The sequence below is a fragment of the Petaurus breviceps genome, unplaced genomic scaffold (genome assembly GCF_028583685.1).
Source record: "Petaurus breviceps papuanus isolate PSGF00001 unplaced genomic scaffold, PetGlider_PUasm1.0 129, whole genome shotgun sequence".
NCBI classification, from domain to species: Eukaryota; Metazoa; Chordata; class Mammalia; order Diprotodontia; family Petauridae; genus Petaurus; species Petaurus breviceps.
The window spans coordinates 13,746,880-13,767,071 of NW_027185665.1; positions in this window are offsets into that span (position 1 = coordinate 13,746,880).

Below are 20,192 nucleotides of genomic sequence, written 5' to 3' on the forward strand. Positions count from 1 at the left end.
TGTGTGTGTGTGTGTGTGTGTGTGTGTGTGTGTGTGTGTGTGTGTGTAAAATGAACTTAGCTAGCTAACCTCTGTATAGTCCTTACAGTTTTGGAGACAACTTTAGATGTATGAGCTCATTTGACCTATGGAGAAGTGAAGTGCAATATACTAATTGGTCATCTGCAAATAGCTGTCTATTGTGCTGAATTGTCCTCCAGGTCTAATACCAAATAACTTGATAAGAAGTCTTTGATATTATAGCAGACTTGCAGTTTCTAGCAGACTTGCAGTTATTCAAAACAATAAACATTTATTAAGTGACAAGAGAAAAAGACAAAAAAAATAATAATCTCTACCCTTAAGGAGCTTACCTTCTATCAGGGAGACATTATGCATATAAATAAGTATACACAATTGTTTTTTAAAGGCAAGTTTTGGTAGGGGAAGATGCTGGGGAAAGCAATAGCCATTAGGAGGGGAAGATCAGGAAAGACTATGTACAATTCACTTGAGAAGAATTTTGAAGTAAATAAGGAATTCTAAAAGTTGATTGAGCTTTCTTACTAGCATAAGAACCAAGAGGAATAAAGGAAGAAGGTGTTTGCTAAAGGGGAAAAATGTGCTGCTTTTAAGCATCACAGTCATTGTACCAGTCACTGACTGAGTCTGGAGCATCCCACTCTTTGGTCTTAGGACTTTGATGTTCCTCTGCTAGGCATTTAGTCTCCAAGCCCCTTAAGACATAGGGTAGTCAATTAAAGGCTTAAAACCTCGTTAAAAAGAATAAAAATTAAAGAGAAAAGTGAGGAGCACAATGTAAATTGTCCAGAACAGTTATCCCCAGACACAGATGGCTATACAGCTACCTTGGCCTGTTAAAAATAATTATCATCCAGAGAGAAAGCTTCTGTCATGGAGATGGCCTGAGCTCTTGGCCAACCTAGCAGATTTTTTGCACAAGGGGTAAAATATGGAAGTGAGAGAAAAGAGATCAATTAAGAGCTTCAGCTCCAGTTTACTAATAGCTCCCTGAGATTGTTCTTTGTGATAGAAGATCATCTCCTTGAAAGGGGCCAAAGTCACTTCCTCCTTCAGTGGCTCATCCCGAGCTGTTGAGGCCTCATTCTTTTCTGACCCCAAACACAGAAAGATGTCCCATGAATCACAGGGATAAGGGACCTTAGCAGGGCTCTCTTATCACCCTCTGAGAGTTCAATCTAGGGCCAATTGCCTATGAGCAACCTTTTAAAGGCAGCTTTTTTTAACTGAACACATGAAGTCATTGCAGAAAATTCTACCAAAAACATCTAGGAGAATTAATCTGTCTGATTCCAGTATATTGTGTGTTTATATACATATATGTGTGTATACACACATATGCACATGAATAATTGTATGTACAAATATCTATCTCTGGTATACATGTATATACACATATTACATGCATTCGTATGTATATATGTTTATGTCTTTTTGGTTAGGCAATTGTAATTTCATTAGTATGAGAAAGTCCTGATATGAAAATTTCCCTCACCTATACAAACAGCTAGCTTATAATTAAGACTTAGAGAAGTACTTGGAATCATGGAAAGGTTAAGTGGTTCGCCCAGGATCACAAAGCTAATGAATCTCAGAAGAACAACTTGAACCCAAATAGTCCTATGGCAAACGTGGCCCTCTATCCAATATGCCACCCTGCCACTCTCTAATATTGTTGGCTACAGGCCAGCGGAAACAAGAAATTGAAGTCTTAAAGGGTTTCAGTGACAAAACTCTTGGCATGCAATGCAAATCATTATAGAGAGCATCATTACAGATGTCACTTCCAACTTCCTATAGTTTCTATTCCTAGTTCTATACTCTATCCCCACTTCCCAAATCCAGCTTCCTTTCTCAGGGTTTGGGGGCCAGTATACTCATTGATTTAGACTCTAGGAGCATACTATTTCTCTTAATTACACTGGTCCTAATGCTGAAGGATCCCTTTTCCTATTAGTTAAGACAAGGTTGAAGTTTCCAAAAAAGAACTTTTACCAAGAAACTTTCACAAATCAAAATTCTCATAATCCTCCCATGTAGTCTCAAGTAAAGGTAAGATCTCATATTGCCATGTCTCCATCAGAAGTCTATGAGCCAAGCATCAACAGAGACTTGCTGGTGGCTATGCTAAGACCATTCCCAAAATCATTGTTGTTGTGGCTGTTGTTTTGCATTTTAGAGGGCAATTGAAGTTAAGTGACTTGCCCAAAGTCACACGGCTAGCTTTTTGTGTCAAGTGTCTGAGGTCAGATTTGATCTCAGGTCCTCCTGACTCCAGGGACGGTGCTCTATTCACTGCACCACCTAGCCGCCCCATTCCCAAAATCATTGTGCCCCAATAGCACCCATAAACAAAAGAAGTCCCCACTGAAGACCTTCTTTCTCTCTAAAGAACAAAATAAAATAGCTCTGTTCTAAGGTAGACCCTGATCTGAGGCAAAGTTCATGGAAAATATCATATGGCATCAAGCTACTGACTTAACATTTTACTAGAAACATCTAGCTGTCCTTCACATCACCTGTTATTTATCCATATCGCCCTGATTCTGCATTTGTAAAATTGATTTTTGGATCCTAAGGCTGGCTTTTTATATTTTTCTCTATTGAGTTTCATTTGCTTAGATTCATCTCATCATTCTATTCTATTTCTCTGTCATCTATTACACTGCATGCTCTAAGCTTCATGAGTTTTTTTTTCCAATTCAATAAGCATATCATATAGTTCTTTTTGAGAAATTGTACAGTACTATAAAAAGTTATTATTAGATTCAACACTGTGTTATACAAAGAACACTGGACTTGCAATTGGGAATCCTGTATTTAAATACTGACTGATATTTACTAACTTTGTAACTATGAGCAGATCCTCTAACTTCATCGTTGGAGTTTTCTTAACCCCAGTGTAAAGTGGACAAAATTCTTTTTGATTTAAAGAAAGTCCTTTGTGAACCTCCAAATGATATAGGAATAGCATTTTACTTTATAGAAATATTAACTATAAATATTTGTAAGTATGTTTATTTGAGTAATTGTCCTTTGCAATAGACATTCCAGGTCTGACTGCATTTTTACTCACTGCCCCCCAATGTGCCACCCTGCCACTCCCCTCTTTTCTCTTCTTATTTTCTTTTTCTGACTTTCCTGACTTCTTTCAAGTCTCAGCTCAAGTCTGTAAGAAATCTTTCCAGGTCCTCCTTAATTTTAGTACCTTCCTTCTAAGACCAATTTGTCATGTCTTTATCTTGTTTGTACATCGTTGTTTTATTTTTTCTCACCCATTAGACTGTGAACTCCTGGAGACCAGGGACTATTTTTTAACCTTTCCTTGGATCCTGAGTACTGAGTAGAATGTCTGGTACATACTAGGTGCTTAATAAATGCTTTTTCACTGACTCATAAAAAAAGAAACATTGACCTAATCATGACCAAAGATAGAGCCCTGAAAAAATGAAACTGTAACTCTACATTACATAGAACATATCCCTCCAAGTTGGCATTAATCCACTTATTAAAACCCTTTTGGTAAGGTCAATCAGCAAGTTCTGCCATCTTTTAACTTCCACTGATTCATCCTTGACTAATACCTGCTAGCAAAGATCAAACAAGTCTGCTCTTTTGTCTAAACAACATGCCAGATATTTGAAGACAACTGCTATGACCTTTTTTATTATCTTTTCTCATACCTCTATTTCTCTTTCCACTTGAACTACTGCTAAGATAGGTTTCCCCCAAGCTGTGATGTTGTACTTGAATCTTTTGAAGCTAGATACAGATTCTTCCATATATACCCTGCCAAATTTCATGGTGATAAATACAGACCATAGCATTATTCAGACACTCAAAGAAAATGAGCAAAATGCTTTATAATAGTAAAGTGTAATATATAAATATATTATTGTTGTTATTCTTAGGGGGATATTGTGGTGCACTGGATAGCTTACTGAGCCTGGAAGCAGGAAGACCTGAGTTCAAATACAACCTCAGATACTTACTACCTGTATGACCCTGGACAAATCATTTAACCCATTTGACTCAGTTTCCTCAACTGTAAAAAAGGGGATTATTATAGTATCTACCTCACAGAGTTGTTGTGAAAAACAAACAAGATAATATTTGTTTTAAAAAAAGTGCTTAGTACAGTGCCTAGCATATAGTAGGTGCTATATAAATGCTAATTTCCTACACTTTCTTCCAGATTTCCTCCAGAATTCTAAGAATTTAAGGTTATTTTATTTCTTAATGTATTAGCTAGGTCCTCCAATTTTGTCGTATCTGAAAATTTGACAATCATGTCTTCTTTCATTATCCATGGCATCATTAAGCACTCTCAAGAACAGATGCTTGTGACATTTTACTCAAATGATTTTGAGACATTAGATAAACCATTTTAGATGTGACTTTTCAGGAAACTTCAGGAGAATCTGTATGTCTTATAATCCAGTCATTTAATCCCCTGACCTCTGGCAAAAATATACTCAAAAAAAGAGAGAGAATGACTCTGAAAGATCCTTGAAGTTGTAGTTGCTGCTGATGCAAAACAGACATCCCAGCCAATTTCCCCTTGCAGGTTCATTATACCTGAAGCACTGAGATGGTCATGCGATATTCTAGGGGTATACAGTGCTTAACCAGAATGGATTATCACAAACTAAAGAGAAAGGGCACCCTCTCTATGGTCTTCCATATCATAACAAATGCAGCAAGAAAAACCATTGGAAAATACCTAGATTTCTCCTAGGCAACCCCACCACCTCACTTATTCAGTGTCTTGGCACCTACCAAAACTCTTATTTTATTACTCAACAGTTAACTCTGCATCTGCAGAATGATTGTGGGATCAAAGGATCTAACATCAACAATGTTGATTGCTTTTCTGTGGTTTTACTATTTGGAGAGTATGGGGAGCTGTCCAGCACAATCAGCTTTGTTCCTACCTTAGAGTTTTTCCAGTACCATTTCTGTCATACTAACAATATGCCCCCTCTAAATAAGGACCTTTCTTCCTTCACTCCCTCCCCAAAGGGGTAAGGATTACATGCAATGGTCTCTGAATAGCCCCTGAAGAAGCTAGCTATCAAACTCAGGAATATCTTCTACTGGTCCACAGAATGACCAATCAAATGGCTTAAGTTCTCATCTAGAACAATCCCTCCTGATGTCACAGAACACAATGCATTGGTTGGCAAGCATATATGCAGTAGTTGGACCATCCTATTATGACTTTGTGAAACACTAAAGTGTTCTCTAATCAGATGCTACTCATTCAACGTGTGGACATAATACATTTGCTCACTACTTCAGGCCTGTCATTTTGGACCACTGTCTGATCTGTCCCCTGCCCCTAATCTTCCTACTTCTTCCTCCCCCAGTGACTCCAGCAGAACCAAAGGCCATTTCAGTCATTGGGTTAGTCTTCTTCCTACGGTCAGTTTATTCTATGACTACCTGCTCTGCTGGATCATAGAAGTTCTAATTCTGGTTTAGGGCCTTAAAAATGCTTCAGACTGTTGGCTGCTCCTTGCCCCAGGGATTTGTATCCCAGGATACTCACTCTTATGATGAGTTAAAATTCAGTTGGCTCTACCCCTACTTAAGACCTCTTATAGACTCTATAACTTGAAAAACTTTTCCCCAGGTTCCTCAGGAGCAAGGCAATTACTGCTACAATGTTGGCTTTGGGGGATAGAAGTGCTTGTTTTGGGGAAGGTGAAATTTCAAAAAAGGGAAATTTGTGTTGCTTCAGATCAAACAACTCTAGAGCTATAAATCCTAATTCTGGGATTACATAGGCTGAATGCACTGCCACCCTCCCCCAATCCTCACCCAATAAACCAAGATGCTCTTCCATATCAAATTCCTAAGACCCTGCTTTCTAATGCAACCATCTGCTCCAGAATCTTTGTCCATTGACAAGTCTTTCCATAACTTAAAGCTAATATAAAGGCAGCTTTGTTTCCAGACCTTCCTGAATGAATCAAAATCTGAGTCCACTCAATCTACTCATTTCAGAGACCCCAAGTTAATATTGCCTTTAACAACAGCATGCTGGTTATGTTGTCCAAGGTCCCAAGGGTTTTTTACACTTCCTCTGACATGATTTCTCATTCTCATTAGTTGTCTATAGGACTATGGTCTTGGACACCACACTAGAAAAAATGATTTATTTTCCTTGAAAATGATACAACCTGAAAAGTTGGGAATTCCAACTAAAGTAGAGCTACTTGAATTCAGAGATCCCCTGATTTTCCAGGGATTCCTTCTAATTTTAACAATTCCAAGGACATTGCCTTTCCCTGATATTCTAGTTATTCACTCATTTGTATCAACACTTTCATTAGCTTTGCTGTGTTACTTGGCAAAATGTACCCCACAAACCCATCCTTTAACTCTTCAATTAGCTTTCTTGTTTTTTTAATGAGGTTTCATTGGTGCTTTTTTGCATTTGTGTCATAGTAATTTCTAGATGTATTACCCACCACCCATCCACTATCTAGTAATGTTTGTCATATTACAAAGAAAATGTTATGCAAAGCCAACTGACACAGTCATATACAATAATATGATTTGTATCTCACTTCTCTAAGGAAAGGAGGGAGCTCTAGTTTCCTGATACTTTCACAGGATCAAGAAGAGTCATAATGATTACACAGAATTAACTTCATATCTGATACTCTCTTCAAAAATCTTCTTTAGAATGATACCCTCTAGTTTTGACTGCTGTAAGGAGATGGAATTTACTAATGTATTCAAAAAAGCACCCCTCTGCTGTCATAGTCCCAATATGACCAGAGAAACACTATCTCTAGAGCTGGGGTATGCAAAGACAAGTACAAATTATTTTGTACTTGAATTACTCATAATTTCCGAAGAAGAGGTTCCATCATTCCATTAGAAATGCTGCACAATCTAGGCCATGATTATTATCCATTACCCTCAGCATCACAATAATGTAAGATAACTCACTTCTCTCACAAAGATCATAGGGTTAAAGATCTACAGTTGAAAATGAATTTAGAGAACATATAGTCCAACTTTCTCATTTTAGAGATGAGTTATATGAGGCCTGGAGATATTAAATGACCTGTGCAAGGCCATACACATGGTAAAGGGGAAAGGGGAAATTCTAACCCTGAACCTCTAACACCCCAGAACATTTCCCATTGCACTACAACATTTCCTGATGCTGCACAATGTAAGGGCAGGTCCAAATAAGTGTTTCCCTGGCATAGAAAAGCCAATGTCTTATCCCGTTCCTCAAAAAGAATAGTCAATTAAATTACACTCCATGATAGTTTGGAGCTATAGCAATACAACCCAAGACAAAGAAGTATCAGGTTTTTTTTTTTTAGTGTAAGATTCCCTCCTCTAATGGAATCAACTAAGCTTACACTTCCTGGAATGCCTGCAACAATTTCTTCCTTGAATTCCCGTACCCTAACCTACTTGTGATTTGAACCAACCCCTGTAGTTATGGATGAAGCCTCTTCCATTTTGCTGGTGCTATTGCAAAGACACTAACAGTCTCTGATTACATGTATGTGTATAGATAGATAGATAGATGGATATGTGTATGTATGTGTGTGTATGCATGTGTGTATATATACACATGTATGCATGTATATGTATGTATGTAAATATATGTGTATAGAGAGAAATAGAAAGATATAGATCTCTATAGATAGATATAGATATGTATATAGAGATAGAGATACATTGATAGATAATAGATACATATAGACAGATGTATAGATATAAATATATATATGGCTATATCTATATAGATATATCTACATACACACATATGTGTGTAGGTATATCTATGCCTATATTCCCTCTAAAAGAGGAAAATGTGGCTCAGAAGGTGTTTTCGGCTTGAGGGGGTGCAGAGCCATGATGGCAGAGTAGAAACAGGACACCCACGCTGTCCCACATCCACCTCCTCCAATACATGTAAAAAATGACTCTAAGCAAACTTTAGAGCCACAGGATCCACAAAGTGACAGAGAGAGACTAACCTCCCACTTAAGATGGCCCAGCAGCCCAGTAGGAAGGGCCCATCACAGTGCTCTGGGAGCAGAGCCCAGCCTGTGTGAGTATGTGGTTTTAGCCTCAGGACGCCCTGACCAGTCACCAGCTGGAGGGACATCAGCAAAGTGGATCACCAGCAACTGTCATGGTTTCCAGAATTATCAACCCATAGATGCTAAGAACAAAGTGAGGAGTCAGTGTGAACTTTGGGAACAGGGAGTCCTGCAGTGTGGTCTGGCCTCTGCCCCCAGAGGGAAAAGTAGGTGAGGCACAGCAGCAGCCACTGCCTCATGGCTGCTTCAGAGCTTCTGGCCTACAGATTGGAGGGGGACAAAGAGACCAGTCTGAGGGGTAATCACTCTTGCTTTAACCTGCTTGGATCTGGATCACTGTATAGGGTGGAGGTCCTGGGGTGTGTGACCAGAGAGCCAGAGCATGTGGAGGCTTCAGAGAGGTCACCCAACTAATACCTCTGGCAGCTGAGAAAACCCCAGCGATTTGACACAAAGATTTCCTCTCTGGAAGCATAGTTCTACTGTGGCAAAAAGCTCAAAAGTCAAGTAATTGAGTAGCAATGTGAGCAAGCAAAGGAAGCAAAGCAAGCTCAGCAATCCTGAGATTAGACTCCTATTTTGGGGACAAAAAGGATAAAAGCATGGAACAGGAAAAAGACAGCAAAGTCAGAACTCCTTCACTAAAAGCTTCCAAGAAACATATGAACTAGTTACAGCCCATAGAGGAGCTTCAGAAGGATTTTGAAAAGCAAATAAGAGAAGTGGAGGAAAAATTGGGAAGAGAAATGATAATGATGCAAGAAAGTCATGAAAAGAGAGTCAAAAACCTGACTGAAGAAAATAACACCTTAAAAATAGACTAACTCAATTGGCAAAAGAGGCTCAAAAAGCTGATGAAGAGAAGAATACCTTAAAAAGACAAATTTTCCAGATAGAAAAAGAATATCAAAAGTTCACTGAAGAGAGTAATTCCTGCAGAATTAGATTGGAGCAAATGGAAGCTAGTGACTTCATGAGAAATCAAGATGCTATTAAACAGATACAAATAAATGAAAAAATAGAAGGCAATGTGAAATATCTCATTGCAAAAACCACTGATCTGGAAAATAGATCCAGGAGAGATAATTTTTAAATTATTGGACTCCCTGAAAGCCATGATCACCTAGAAATCATCCTTCAAGAAATTCTCAAGGAAAATTGCCCTTGTGTTTTAGAACCAGAGGGCAAAATAGAGGTTGAAAGAATTCACTGATCACCTCCTGAAAAAAAATCCTAAAAAGAAAACTCCTAGTAATATTATAGCCAGGTTCTAGAGTTCCCAGATCAAGTAGGAAATATTACAAGCAACCAGGGAGAAACAATATGAATATTTGGGAAACACAATCGGGATAATACAAGATCTGGCAGCTTCTACACTGAGTGATCAAAGGGCTTGGAATATGATATTCCATATGTCAAAGGTTCTGGGATTAAAACTAAAAGTCACCTACCCAGCAAAACTGAGTATCATGTTTCAGGGGAAAATATGGTCATTCAATGAAATAGAGGACTTTCAAGCATTCTTGATAAAAAAAAAAACCTGAGTTGAATAGAAAATTTGACATTCAGATACAAGAAGCAAGAGAAGCATGAAAAAGTAAACAGGGAAAAGAAATCATAAGGAACTTATCAAAGTTGAACTATTTATATTCCTATGTGGAAAAATGGTCATTGTAACTTATGACACTTTTCTCAGTATGAAAATAGTTGAAGGGAATATAAATGTGTGTGTACATATATACATATATATATGTGTATGTATGTATATGTATACATGCATATATATCTATATAGGAGGGTATCTGTGCTATGAATAAATATGTGAGTGTGTGTATATATGTATACAGGTACACATAGACAGAGGGCACAGGACCAATTGAATAGGAAGGCATGATACTTAAAAGGTGAAATTGAGAGGTGAGAGAGGAATATAATGAGAGGAGATGGGGAGAGACAATGAGGTAAATTATCTCATATAGAAGAGGCAAGGGAAAACTGTTACAATAGAGAAGAAGAACAGGAAGGCAAAAGAGAATGAATCAACCTTATTCTCATTGAATTTGGCTTAAGGAGGGAATCACATACATACTAAATAGGGTATCTCACCCTACAGGACAGTAGGGAAGAAGAGGATGAGAGGGGGAATGATGGAGGGGAGGGCAGGTTGGGGAGAAGGGAAGTTGGAAGCACACAATTTTGAAAAGGTATAGGGTCAAAGTAGAGAATAGAATAAGTTGGGGGCAGGATAGGATGGAAGGAAATATAGTCACTCTTTCCCAATGTATCCACTATGGAAAATGTTTGCATAGCTACACATGTACAACCTATATTGAATTGCTTATCTTCCCAGTAAGGGTGACAACAGAGGAAGGGAAAGAATCTAGAATTGAAAGTTTTAAAATAAAATATTTAAATATCTCTATATATATGTAAATTTTTTTCTTTACATACAACTTAGAAATAAGATATACAGGCGCTGGGGCATAGAGATCCATTTTGCCCTACTGGAAAGTCAGAGGGGTGATGAGGGAGGATATAGGAGAGAACCAATTTGGGGATGGAGTATTCAGTGGGATCACTGTTTTGGGATGGTGGATAGCGGAAAGATGGGGAGAAAACTTGTAGCTCAAAATCTTGTGGAAATAAATCATGTAAACTGAAAATAAGCATAAAATTTAATTGAAACAAAAGGAGTTTTCACAGATGCTTCTTCTGTTGACCCAATAACATATATTCTTCACATTCAATAAGTATAACATAGTAGATAAGAGTGATGATCAAGCAAAACCTGGTTTCAACCAGTGCTTCAAATATGTCCTAGCTGTGTGACTACAGGAAAACTAATTTATCTGAGCTTTAGTTCCCTCATCTGTAAAAAGGAGATCATAATCCTATCTACTTTGAAGTGTTATTAAGATAAGAAGAGATATTGTATATAGGAAGCTCTAGAAACTCTAAAACACTACATGAATGTTAGCTATTGTTACTAACTAGAGGGTATGTGTGGTTTGTCCTTCATTCTCAAAGAGGACAATGACATCAGGGAGATGATGACATGCCTTCCAGTTGACTGATTTGAGGGAGGGAGGGCTCTGCAAGGTCACCAGCCTCACTTTCTCCTCCAGAACCATGATAATGTTCAGGAAAACTGGAGAAGGCCAAGGATTCAGAAGGAGACCTTGACACTTTTAAGCTGAGGCAACTGTAACCTCAAAGCACCTGGTGTAAAAGTGGACCACCAATACTTCATTGTTTCATCTTATTATTCTGTCCAGACCCTCATCTTACTTCTATACAACCCCTTCATTCCACCACAATGGGAGAATTATAGGACTAACTTTTTTTTTCTTTCTTTTTTTTTTTTTAAAGTAATCGGGGTTAAGTAACTTGCTCCAGGGCACACGGCCAGTTATTTCTGGGTGTGGTGCTGAGTATCTGAGCCCGGATTTTATCCAGGTCATCCCGACACTGGAGCCAGTGCTCTTACTCGCTGAGCCACCTGGCCACCCCTTACAGGACTAACTTTGACTTAAAAGGATATGGCACCAGCTTTGCAGATTATTTGCCAGGGTTTAAATGTCCAAGCTGATTGCAGCCACCACCAAAGGACAAGATTGAAGAGGTTCCCAGCTCAAGAATCTCCCTCTGCTCTTTATGCCCTTATGTTCCTGCTGCACTGCTTTCCTGCAGTACTAAGCCAACATGCATCCTCTCATCTTTGTCTAGAAAGACATTAAGTGATTTTTTCCTCAAATACTTTAATAAAATTAAGATACCATGTGGTATTCCCTTCATAATCCAACTTTCATTACCTTATCAAAAGTGAAAGTGAAGTTACTTAATGGCTATTGAATCTGAGGATTATTTCCTAAAACCTCAACTTTCTAATAGATAGGCCATATTCCAAGTTAGAGACATATTTCCTTTTTACCTTTGGTAATTGGTTGCTGAGAGACAAGCAATGGAACCAAGTCATTTAAATTTTCTGTTATTCGGGACTCATGCCCATAATATGATTATTACAATCACTGAACATACTACTGAGATATCTGTGCAATTTGTTTTTTGTTATGTATGTGCTTGTACATGTGTGTATATGCGTGTATATGCTCATTGCAGTGTTCTGAATTATTTGAAGAGAAATCAACTTAAAAGATCTTCCAGATTTCTATAGTAAAATGGGAGCTACTTGAGGGCAGGGACGATTTCATCTTTGTATTTGTATCCCTGAGTCTAACATAGAACTTGGCATAGTGGTTGTTTAATGAATGCTTGTTGATTGACTCATTGATTCCTATTACCCTAAAATAATAATCTGAGTAATTCTTATAAAAATACCCCCAAGGCTCCACATAAAACCAAGAAATTGTCAGCACAGTCACAAATTCCAGGGAGAATTTGTTCATAGGTCATCAATCTGTTCATAAACAATCAATCTGCTGTAAGGAAGTTGAATTATTAAAGGATTGCCATCGGGTATCTTAAACTGCCCTCAGGGGTCATTTTATAAGCCCTCATTCTAACTTCAGCAGAAATAAACCTGAATGTGGAGCTCCCCCAAATAGATCCAGACCTTAGGCCCAAAATACATCATTAATCTCAAGACAGAAATTTCCAACCAGGGACTGAGATTTAGAATATACACACTGATCACTTTATTCACCTCCAGGGTCTAAACATACCCCCCCAAAACCTGACTGGCCAGCCTGTTTCTGTTTAATAACTTCACAGAGCTTAGTTAAAACAAACACTGATTGGTTTCCAATGCCTATGGCTGCTTTTATATTTTATAATTTTATATTTATCTTCCAAGATACTTTTACACAGAAAGAACAGAGGGAAGGCAGCAAAGCATAGTGGATGGAGGCCTTCCTAAGAGTTGGGAAGAACTGGGTTCAAGTGCTGCTTCTGTCATTGCTTAGCTGTGTGGCCTTGGGTAAGTCAGTTAACCTCTCAGTGCCCATAGGCAATATTTTAAGTTAGCAGTTCAAAAATGTTTTGGTCTCAGGACCCTTTCATGTTCTTTAAAATTATTGAAGATGTCAAGCAGATGTTTCTTATAGGCTTTATAAACTCACACACACATATAACCGATACAATATATAGTATACATATATATGCTGTTAGAAACTAAAATGGATAAATTAGTGCATTTATCAATATACTTAAAATAATAATAAACTAATTACATGTTAACATAAATAATATATTTTATAAAAACATAACTATATGTTCCAAAGCAAAAAAAAATAGTGAAAATATTTCCATATTTTTGCAAATCTCTTCAGTGTCTGACTTAACAGAAGACAGCCGGATTTTCATATCTGCTCCGGGGTTGTCTATTGTGATATGCTATTTGCTTTAAGTCTATGAAGAAATTCCAGCCCCACAAAGATATGTGGTTGAAAAGGGGAGGGGTGTTCAAAGAAGCAAAAAATAAAATTGGATTATGATGAAAATAGTTTTGACCTCAAAGACCCCCTGAAAGGATCACATGGACACTTCTCTTTGTCTTCTAATCATACTCTGAGCACCATTGCTCTAAGATTATAAGTAATAGTTGACAATATACATTTATTAAATAATTTGTTACATTGTAGTACCCCACACCTATGAATAACAGACCTGGACCACCATTCCCCCCAAAAAGGTAGATCGTAGTTTCACACGCAACAACCTCCAGGATATTAAGGCAGAAATTATTCTTTTTTTTTTGCTTTTTGGAGGGAGGAGGGCAGGGCAATTAGGGTTAAGTGACTTGCCCAAGGTCACATGGCTAGCATGGGCTAAGTGTCTGAGGCCATATTTAAACTCAGGTCCTCCTGACTCCAGGGATGGTGCTCTATTCACTGCACCACCTAGCCACCCCAGAAGTGATTCTTAACAACAGGGCACATCACTCACTAGAACAGTGCAGTCAGAGTTGGAAGCCAAGAGGTCAACTTTAAAAATGAAACCAGGTAATAGTCAACACCTCAATGACTCAGAATGAGATCAGGCAATCAATGGAATGCTCAGAGAATCTTTTCTAGGATGAAAGATGATTTATTCTTGCCTCATTGTTCTTCCTACTACTGTCATTGAACCTATTCTTTCTTTTTTTTTTTTTAAAGCAATTGGGGTTAAGTAACTTGCTCAAGGTTACATGGCCAGTTATTTCTGGGTGTGGTGCTGAGTATCTGAGCCCGGATTTGATCCAGGTCATCCCGACACTGGAGCCGGTGCTCCCACTCGCTGAGCCACCTGGCCACCCTAAACCTATTCTTCCATCTTAAGGAGTGACTGTTCAATAGCTTCCTCTAGTTGACTAGATTATATCCACAGTTGGACTTTATTGTGTGTAACGAGTAGGCCTGGGGAAAAGACCATACACCTCATAGGTCCTAGTTCACAACTCTCAGAGACCTTAGAGATCTAATCTAATTCCTTTTTTATAAATAAGGAAACTGAGGCCCATAGAAGGGCAGTGTTTTGGGAAACCTTTCATTTAGTAATGGCCCTAATTATATTAGACTCAATGACAAATAAATAGATTATCTAATTCAGTATTGGTCAGCTAGGTGGCACAATGGATTGAGTGCCAGGACTCGATTCATAAAGACATTTTCCTGAGTTCAAATCTAGCCTCAGATACCTATTTTTGTGACACTAGGAAAGTCATTTAACCTTGTTTGCCTCGGTTTCCTCATCTGTAAATGATCTTGAGAAAGAAATGGCAAACCACTCCAGTATCTTTGCCAAGAAAATCCTATATGGAGTCATAGAGTCCAAGATGATTGAAACAATCAAACAACAAAAATTTATTATTAATTTGCATTTATGCCAAGTGTTTTTCACTAAATGTTTTTAATCACTCCTACTCATAACATCTCATGGATATTTTTACTATTAGCTCATTATGAATTAATAGAAATCTTCTAAGCCAATTTTCCCAGAATCCCAATATCATCAAAGAATTATGCTTGGCATCTGAAGATACCAGCTATCCAGTTGTGTTTTTCCTGTCCCTCCTGTACCCCATATACATCTTGGAAAGATCATTAAAATGATCTCCTTTTTGTCTTAAATTAAATTACCTAGGACTCTTTTTAAAAAATGTAGCTTTGACATATCTTCTGTTTTCTGCCATGCCCCTTAGTCTTCCAACAAAAAATGATTGCTGAGAAGTCCAAAAATAGTAGCCTCTGTAATTTACATTTTTGCATCTTATTATTTTCCTTGTGCCACATTTACATTTTTCGAAGGACATCAGAAAGATTGCAGTTGGGACTTCTCAGTATGAATATTCATTTCACAGAATAGAATTGTTATTTTCCTGTGGTGGTCTCATCCACTTCCACATTTTGATGAATAACCTCTACCTGAATGACTTCCCAATCTATTTCTTCAATGTTACCATTTGTCAAAAGTTCTATTTCTTAACTAACAATAACTTGCTAGAAGTTTCTACCTGGATGTCCTACCAGGACTTCAAACTCCATATCTATTCTAGGCTTCCTCCTGATACCATCTCCGCCATGCCCTAAAAAGGTTCTCCTTGCCTGTTTCTGTTATATTAACCACCATTTTCCCAGACTTGACTTACCCCTTCTGACTGATCTGCGTCTGTGGCCTGTTGATTCTCTGTTCTGTCTCTCATGCATTTCTTACTTTTCCATTTCTGCTGTCACTGCACTAATTCAGGGTTTCATCGTAGGATTATTCAAAATCTCTCTCTCATCTGAGAACTTCTATTTCCAATAATTCATAATAATAAAAATGGCCATGACATCCATAGGGCTATTATAAATAACAGTGATTTGAAATATCCTATGCAAGATATGTTGCATAGATACAAAGAAATAAATTAATTTAAAAATGTTGTTGTCATATTAAGCTTCTTAAAGCATGACATGCTCAGTTACTCCACAGCTTGAAAAAAAACTTCAACAGCTCTCTTTTGTGGTTGTTAAATCATTTCATTGCGTCTGACTCTTCATGACCCCATTTAGGTTCTTCTTGGCAAAGATATTGAGTAGTTTGCCATTTCTTTCTCTAACTCATTTTACAGATGAGGAAACTGAGGCAAACAGGGTTGGGTGACTTGCCCAGGGTCACACAGCTAGCAAATGTCTATAGCTCCCCACTCACTATCAAAGATCACACCCCCTAGTCTGGGACTCAGGACCCTTTTTGCTCCCTTTCCAACCTTATCTTATACTCTCCCTCTATATATGTCATCCATGTTCCAACCTGGGTGTTATTTGCCATCTTCAAATAGCCCCCCTGTGTCTTCACATTGAAAGATCATCTTCCCACTGCCACCATATCCATCTCTACCAGCTGAATTCCTAGCTACACTTTAAGGACCAATTCAAATGCCGTGAACTCATCTCTTATTATCCTCAAACAAATGTAATCTCTTCTGCTTCTAGAAACTCACAGCACTTTCTTTTTACCTCTTAGACGATGCTGTCTTCATGCTGCTACACTCTGACACACATTATAATCTGTCTGCTAGTCCTTTGTTTCACTGTCACATCCCTGCCACTTGATGGTGAGCGTTTTGAGGATGTCATATATTTGTGAGCCGCAGAACCTGGTAACAAGTAAGCACTCAATAAAATCTGTAATTTGAATTATGTGTCAAATGGAATTAGTGTAAAAGTAGTATGCAATAACTATGTTTTATTTGTTTTCTGACATTTGGATTGCAGAAAGCTTAATGTCATGGGCCAATAATTAATAGGTTTTCACAAATAAATCTGCAGCTTCCAAAACATTTGGAGGTATAAGAGTGATATTCTGAAATGCAACTTTCCACTTATTAAGAATCTGTTAATGGCGGCGGCCAGGTAGCACAGGGAGTAAGAGCACTGGCTCCAGTGTTGAGAAGACCTGGAGATCGAATCCCGGGCTCAGACACTTAGCACCCACCCAGAAACACCTGGCCGTGTAACCTTGAGCAAGTTACTTAACCCCAATTGCTTAGGGGTAGCCAGGTGGCTCAGCGAGTAAGAGCACCGGCTCCAGTGTCGGGATGACCTGGATCAAATCCGGGTTCAGATACTCAGCACCACACCCAGAAATAACTGGCCGTGTAACCTTGAGCAAGTTACTTAAACACGATTACTTTAAAAAAAAAAATCTGTTAACTACTTTGCCACTAAATGCTCTATGGCCTAAAAGCTGCCTGTGCTTGGGAAATAGAAAGAGGTGCTTTTCCCTTCCATAACTTCAGAGATTAAAAATGTTGGTGTCCTGAAGCTCAAGGAGGAAAACTGGACCACATGCTTTATCCTCAAAACTGTATGAGGTTTCTGAACTTTTAAAAAAATAAACATTTTTAGTAATGTAACTTTCAGTATCATTAAAGAGCTCTGAGCCACTTTGAGGCTATAAAATACTTTATGATAAAATTAATAAATCACTGAGTCAGTATTACTACAGCCAATATAAAGAAGCATGTCTATTTATCAATGTAAATGTAGACTATATAAATTTTATGCATATATATAGAAACAGAACTACTAAAGCTGAAGACCTTAGTAAGCACATAATCCAAGGCCCTGATTTTTCAGATGAGGAAACTCAGTTTCAGATTGGGGAAATGATTAGTAAAAGGTAACATGATCAGTGCTCAGCAGAAGCAGAGTTACAAACTAAACTTTCCAACTTATTGTCTATAGCTCCATATACTTCTCCACCCATTCCTCATAGATGGAGTTTCCAGAGCATTATTTTTACTCACCTTGTGATCTGCTTCTGAACCCTCTGGACACTGATAACTTCATGACATTTGAACCAGGCCATCAAGTGTAGTTGGAACTTAATTTCATTTATCTTCCCATAAAAGCGAGAACATAAGATTCTGCTGATTCTATTGAAGGAATGGATAAGAAAGAATTTATTAAATGCTCATTTATGTGCCAAGAATTGAACAAAGTGCTAGGAATACAAATAGAAAAAGCCAGACAGTCCCTGCTCTAAAGCAATTCAGACACAAATTAGGGAAGACAATACATCAAAGAAAGTTCAGCTATAGGGCAGATGAAAAGGTTTAGAAGTCCAAAAGATTCAGTGAGGGCAGATGGTTAAGACCTTGGAGTCTTTAAGGTACATTAGTAAGTTAGATGAAAGAGCCTAAGATGTCTGAAGATTATAGAGGCAAGACAGATGGTAAGGTCTAGTGCTTCCCAATACCTACCAGGAAGTTTGGAGCAAATGACTCCCAGCTCATCTGTGTGATGTGAGGAGTTGCCCTAGTCTTTCCAAATGGCTGCCATGTTGGGATTTGTATATATGTTCTAGGTGAAGGGACGGATAAAAAGGAAGCAATGTATCAAGGTAGATCTAGTAGTGGGTCCTGCCCACCAACTAGTCATTCAAATGAAGATTGGCTAGATATTTAAAAGCATTTGATTTAGTTGAAGCAAAAATTTTCTTTAATTAAAAAAAAATCGACATCCTTGTTTTATTTTGTTTTTTCTTAATTTACTTATGAAAAAGGTTTCGTTGAGGGAGTTTGCTTTGTAAGACAGTTGTTTTCCAATATATTACCCTGCCTCTGAGACCTATCCTCTAATAAACTAATTTAGCATATGCTATTCCATTACCCAGTATCCTCCATCTTCTTATGAAGAGGAGAAAATTGTTAAGTACTTGGTATATTTTATTTGGGAAGGTGCATTTTCTTACCCCTTCTTTGGAGCCAAATTTGTCCATTATAGTTACATAGCATTTATTTTTTTAAACTTTATTCTTGTTATTTTCATGAATCTTGTTTTATTTGTTGTATGCATTGCTTCCTTGATTCTGTTTGTTTCATTTTGGGTCACATTACATACATACATATTTTTAATGTTGCATTACTTAAATGTACTAAAATGTGTTTAGTCATACCTCACTGCATGACTTTTTATTTTATTTCCAGGTTGTGGTTTTATTTTGTCTGTTTGTTTTTGTTTGTGTTTTTGCTACTATAGAAATTGCTTCCATGAATATTGTTGGAATCTTTCTATCTCTCACATCCTTGGCCTCTATGACTTATGATAGATACTCTGGGTGAAAGAGTATGAACATTTTAGTTACTTTCTTAGCATAATTCTAAATTTCCTTTGAGAACTGTTAGAACAATTCCCAGTTCTTCCAATAGTGTATTATGGTGTTTAACTTTCCAGAACCACTCTATTATTAACTATTCCCATCTTTTGTTATGTTTGAGACTTATTTATTACTTATTTGGTATAAGGTAAAATCTCAGACACTTTACATTTCCTTTCTCTTCTGAATCGTTTTTCATGTGAAAGTTAACAGGGTTTTTTTTTTCTGTTAAGAATTATTTGTTAGTCTTTGACTACTTTTCCTTTGGGGAATGGCTCTTGTTAGTACATATTTGCATTAATTTCCTGAAAATCTTTAATTATCAAAGATATTTGATACAAAGGTTTATTTCCCAATCAATAGCTTCCTAAAGACTTTCTTAAAGCAAGTGGCTTTCCACTTACATATTAAAATAATATGTCTCTGACAGATGAGACAATAGACACTATACAAAGATCTACTAAATGTTGACATGAAATAAAGTGTAAGACATAAAGGTATATGATCATATAAGGTGTTCACCAATGCCATGGAGTATATTTGCATAGTCTAAGTAAAAATCTTCCCTACAAATGGGGAGGTCTTGCAAATGCTGCTCTACACAGAGTACATGGTAATGATGGTATGAAGTTCCAGAACACTGAAAGATCTTCTCTGGGAAATCTATAGTATGACATGAAAAAAGATTTTGAGAAAGTCAGAGTCTAGGTATAATGTTCCATACCCATTACACTAAAAATATTCTCTCACTGGGAAAAGTGACTAGAAAATCCTTTGAGTTCATATATCTATATATTGGTTCTTCTATCTGCCTGTCTCTATGTAGAAAGCTAGTACAGCACAGTTACCAGAGAACCATCTTTAATTTCCAAAAGAACATGGTTTTCCTGAATTCAGAGAAACTCTTAACAATTAAAGCTATCAAAAAGTGGCATGGTTTGCTTTGAGAGGTGCTGGTTTTTCCATTCATGGAGGTCTTCAAGCCAAGGTGGACAGCCACTTTATGAG